Source organism: Psammomys obesus, unplaced genomic scaffold, assembly GCF_907164565.1.
Source record: "Psammomys obesus unplaced genomic scaffold, mPsaObe1.curated_primary_1811, whole genome shotgun sequence".
NCBI lineage: Eukaryota > Metazoa > Chordata > Mammalia > Rodentia > Muridae > Psammomys > Psammomys obesus.
In genome coordinates, this window is record NW_026596046.1 from 37,340,451 (window position 1) to 37,346,332 (window position 5,882).

Consider the following 5,882-nt stretch of genomic DNA (forward strand, 5'->3'; position numbering starts at 1 on the left):
ATTTGCGTGAACAAGGGTAAATTGTTTACATTCCACATGAACATTATACCAACAAAAGTCACAGTAGGATCTTTATGTGAAAGTTTAATAGGACTATTTGACCTCTGGTGAAATACTTATACCCACGTAACCTGGATCTCTGTACATATAAGGGCTTGCAATATTGATCAGACAGGCACATATTCCCCACACGGTAGCGGGGGGTGAGTCTCCGTGATGACAGCATGGGTTCCATTACAATGTATAATTTGATTTACGTTGTCGAAATTTCTCACATAAAATGATACTGCAAGTACAATAGGTAAAGGAGGTCTGTTCTAGGTTAGAGACAAAAACACTAGAAGCTTCCATCTATTATGCTTTTTTTTTTTTCTGCAGCTTAGAGCCTGTGGTCGGATTTGATGCTGTGTGGAACACTATGTGAGTTTCAGTCATAGTTCCGTGTCAGATAACTGAAAAATTTGGAATGAGTAACTGACAATCGCATAAGATATGTAAAAGCCAGAATCTGTTTAGTTGCAAACATGCATGATCTTATTTCATCTCAGAATATAGAAATAGCGAAAAAAACTAATCCCAGAAAATATCTTTATTGACAGAGAAGCTGAGTTAAATATCCAGACAAGAAAAGTTTGCTATGATAAAATCAGGATAGAAGATCTGGGTCTCTGATACATGAGTGAAAAATCCTCTGTATGCCAGGCCACAGAGAAAGACAGTCCAGCCAGTCCTGATGAGACCTGATAGGCTAGGTCAGATGGAAGGGGAGGAGGACCCATCAGTGGACTAGGGGAGATTCATAGGGAAAGAAGAGGGAAGGAGGGTAAGATTGGGAGAAGACAAGGGAGGGAGCCACACTCGGGATACAAATTGAATAAATTATAATAAATTAAAATAGTAAACGATTTAAAAAGCCAAGAATAACCCCACCACTTTTCTTAAAACATAAGAACAGAAAAAGAAAAAAGAAAAAGAAAGAAAGAAAGAAAGAAAGGAAGGAAGAAAGAAAGAAAGAAGAAAGAAAATTCTCTGTGTAAAGATTTTCTCTCTGCTGGTAATCAATTACCATTTATTTCCTTCCTAAGTTTTGGAAAATGATACAGATTACTCAGTTTAATCCAATAAATCCATGTCCTTCCCAGACTGCCTCCTTAATGATTTCCTGTTACAGTCACTACAATTAGAAATAACTACCGGTTAATACAGAGACAGCTAGTAAAGTTACTGGAATATGTATCCATAGCATTCTTCGCCAAGAACACGACATTTTCCTCACATTTTCTCCCTCTGTAGGTTCAGAGAACCATGAGGAAGAGGAGGGCAGAAGGACTGTAAGAGACAGAGGTCTGGGAGAATTGGGATAAAGCTGTCTTCTGGACCTTTATACTCATATGCTAATGGTAGCGAAGTTGCCTCTACCCGACCTGTGCAGTAAGCAGCATGTCACCATTCCAGCATGGAGAACAAGGGTGTCGTTAGCTACCACATTAGCTGAGGAGCTATTACCTTTGATGACTACTGGAGATAAACACTCTGTTTTCTTTAACGTTATGGCCCCTGGCATATTGACAGTGCTCCAAAACTGTGTGCATTTATTGATTTATTGCATTATAAATAAGACATGAAGATACAAAAACATGGAGCTAAGACTTCTCCTAGATCTACATGGTAGATCTGGGAAAGTTTAGATGGAAAGGGAAAATTGCAAGTGATTATGATCAACATACATTGTGTACATGAACAAAATTCTCAAATATATGTATACATGTTATATTAAAAACAGAGTATAAACCACTACCTATATTAGAAAAAGAAGATGGTTTGCTACTACTATGGACAGTAAAATGTCTTGAAGGTACCAAATAAATACTAAAATGAATATACAAAACATTTATTCCTAAACAATAGGAAGTTACAAATAAGCAAAACCATAAACTGAAAATCCAAATAGTTGTAGAGATGTTTAAACTACAACCTTTAAATATATTTTACTATGAATAGTTTGAAGACTTAACAAAAATAAACCTGGATTATGTACAATAATTAAATATCAAACTTAAAATGAAAATATTTTAGATAGTTGTTTAAAAAAAGGAGTCACAAAAATGTGTGTAAAATATTGAGCTGTGTATAGAAATGTAGAAATGGCCTCTATGTTATTTTGAGCTCAACGTAATTTAAAACAGAACATAGCAAACTCACTGTGAATTTCGAATGAGAAATGCTTTCTGTGGTGCATGTGTTTTAACACTTAATCTCACTGATAGCATTGTTTGGGAAAGGTGCAGAGCCTTTTAGGAGGCAGAGCCTTGCTGGGGGAAAGGGTTCACTAGAGGGTGAGCATTGAGGTTTTATAGTTTGGCTCTAATTTCTCTACACTCTCTGTTTTTTGACCATGTATGAAACCTGCCTAACAATCTGACATCTCCTGCTAACAGGATTTTTCCTTCCATGCTGGACTGTAGCTCTTTATAAACTGTGAGACAAAGGGAGTCCTTCTTTTGTCAAGTTGGTTTGCCAGGTATTGGTCAGAGCAATGACACAAGTGACTGAAAGGGGATTTTCTTACATCACTGAACCATCTTTCCATCCCTTAAGGATACATTTAGGCCAGTCTCAATGATAAACAGTGATGTAAACATCTCTAAACAAAATATCATCCACTCAAATCTTACACTAGTCTCACTAATTGAATAAAAAGAGGAATCATGATCTTAAACTCAGGAATCTCAACAGTTCAAAGTAAGTTTATGAAATTTGACATCTGATCTTGACAGATATTTTTTTTTTATGAATGGAGAAAGGTGACCCTATTCTCTAACAGTAGTTGTGAAAAGTGTAAAGAACACACTTAAAAGTAAAATATTGATAACTTTCCCTAGTATATACAGAGAAAAGACAATATTTTTTTATTATTCTACCTTACATTGCACTGAAGATCTTAGCTAATTCAATAAAGCAATGAATATTATAAAAGATACAAGACCGGAAACAGGACTGAAGGAATCTGACATTACTGTTGGGGTTTATTTAGAAACCAAATAGAGACTAAAGAGTCTTTCAGTCACTTAATGAACAGAGCACACCACTTGGTTGTCTAATGCCAAATGGTCTGCCCTGAAAAAATACAAACAAGTAATATAATAAGTCTGATTAAGTCATAGAGGAGTATATAACAATATATGTGTGTGTGTAATGACAATTCTGGAATGTCGGTTTCTTTGAAAAGCACAGAAATCAGGACTGGTTGCATTGTCTTCCTCTGTGGCCTGGAGGTGATCAAAGAGCAGGCCAATCAGTTCATGTCAGAGGCAGTTCCTGTTCCCCTTACTAGGGAACTCACTTAGAGACTGAGCTGCCATGGGCTACCTCTGTGCAGGGCTTCCAGGTTATCTCCATGTATGCTCCTTGGTTGGAGTATCAGTCTCAGAAAAGACCCCTGTGCCCAGATATTTTGGTTCTGTTGCTCTCCTTGTGGAGTTCCTGTCCCCTCCAGATCTTTCTATCTCCCCCTTCTTTCATAAGACTCCCTGCACTATGTCCAAAGTTTGGCTATGATTCTCAGCATTTCCTTAAGTACCTTACCTGGGTAGAGACAATGCAGCCAGTCCTGATGAGACCTGATAGGCTAGGGTCAATGGGAAGGGAGGAGAACCTCCCTTATCAGTGGACTTGGGGAGAGGGGCATGGGAAGATATGAAAGAGGGATGGTGGGATTGGGAGAGGATGAGAGAGGGGGCTACAGCGGGGATACAAAGTGAATAAACTGTAATTTATCAAAAATAAATAAAAAACCCAGAGAAATACAAGAATTTGTTTTCATCCCAGGTATGGATGTGGGGCTACTTCCCACTGTCCACTGCAGTTGACCACAATTTGCCTCATATTCTACCAAAAGTGTGGTTTGCCAGCTCCAGATAATATTTGACATTTGGAATTCTGGTAACTTTTCAAAGAGTACATAAAAGCAAGGGCCCCAAACAAGGAAAGGTTGGTGGATGCTGGTTATTTAGGAAGGTTGGTTGAGGTTAGTGTTGGTTTAATGCACTTGTGGACTGCATACAATTTACCCTTGTTCATTCAAATGCTGGTTTCTTTACTCCACTATATGGTTTCAATCTGGACATTGCATTGTGATGATTATTTTAAGAGTCACCTGTCTCAAGTTTGTTTAAACACCATTTGTTCTCTGTAGTGTCAACGAAACAACCAGCCAATGCTGAGCAATGGAGACACTAGAGTAGCAAGTCCTGGTCTGGAGTGGAGGAGAAGGAAGCCAGTGAGAGGACCTGGAGAGGAGAAATCAGCAAGACAGGACTTGGAATCATGAGGAGAGATGAACCAGACTTAAGATATGACTAAAAGCATGTATAATGTGGGAAATATGAATGGAAGGAAACCATGCAGGCTTGGAGGTTTGGATGGAGTACCTATTGCCCAGCATTGTGCTCAATGTTAATTAAATAAATCCTAGTCTCTTTGTGGTGATTTGGGTATACAGCTGGTTTAGGTATAACTGCTGTTTAAAAGATAAATCAATAATAAACTTTAATAATCAACAACAAATGGCATACCAATATGGGGTAGAATTTACAGTAATCTAGCAAGAGCTTACACAGAAGGTAAAATTATAGGGCAGTTTTTTATTCTGTTCCTTAAAAACAAAGCAAAAGCAGTTACTAAACTAGTAGCTCACAGATTGCTGATTAGATAGACCCCTCTCACACATAGAGCAGGAAAGCCTCCAGCAGCCTGAGGAAAACAAAAAATTGATACATACAAACTCCAGAGAGTCAGTTTCTTTAGGAACAGAAACACACACACACACACACACACACACACACACACACACACACACACAACTGGCTCTTGAACAAGGAAGCTTCCCAAAGGAGACTTTTCTAGCCAAGGCAGAAAGTTAAATTGCTTTGAGAGGGGATTCTTGTTGGTTCTTGCAAACATTTATGGACCCAAGAACTTCCCAGAGTGAGGGAAGGGGTCAGGATTCAGTGAGGGAGGCAGAAAAAATACCTCTTCCTGGAACAGAATAGAAGAAACAGAAATAAACCCACATACCTATGAATACCTTGATTTTTGACAAAGATGCCAAAATCATCTTCAACAAATGGTGCTTGTCCAACTGGATGTCTACATGTAGAAAAATGAAAATAGATCCATATTTATCACCCTGCACAAAACTAAAGTTCAAGTGGATCAAAGACCTCAACATAAAACCAGATACTCTAAATCAGTTTGAAGAAAAAGTAGGCAAGAGCCTAGAACTCATTGCCACAGGAGACAACTTTCTGAACAGAACACCAGTAGCACACGCTCTAAGAGCAACAATCAATAAATGGGACCTCATGGAACTGAAAAGCTTCTGTAAAGCAAAGGACACTGTCATCAGAACAAAACGACTGCCTACAGATTGGGAAAGGATCTTCACCAACCCAACATCTGACAGAGGGCTGATATCTGGAATATATAAAGAACTAAAGAAGTTAAACAGCAGCAAACCAAGTAATCCAATTAAAAAAGGGGGTACAGAGCTAAATAGAGAATTCTCTGTTGAGGAATATTGAATGGCAGAGAAACACTTAAAGAGATGTTCAACGTCCTTAGCCATCAGGGAAATGCAAATCAAAATGACCCTGAGATTTCACTTATACCCATCAGAATGGCTAAGATCAAAAACTCAAGTTATAACACATGCTGGAGAGGTTGTGGAGAAAGGGGAACCCTCCTCCACTGCTGGTGGGAATGTAAACTTGTACAACCACTTTGGAAATCAATCTGGTGTTTATATCAGCTTTATTTGTAATAGCCAGAACCTGGAAACAACCCAGATGTCCATCAATGGAGGAATGGATACAGAAATTGTG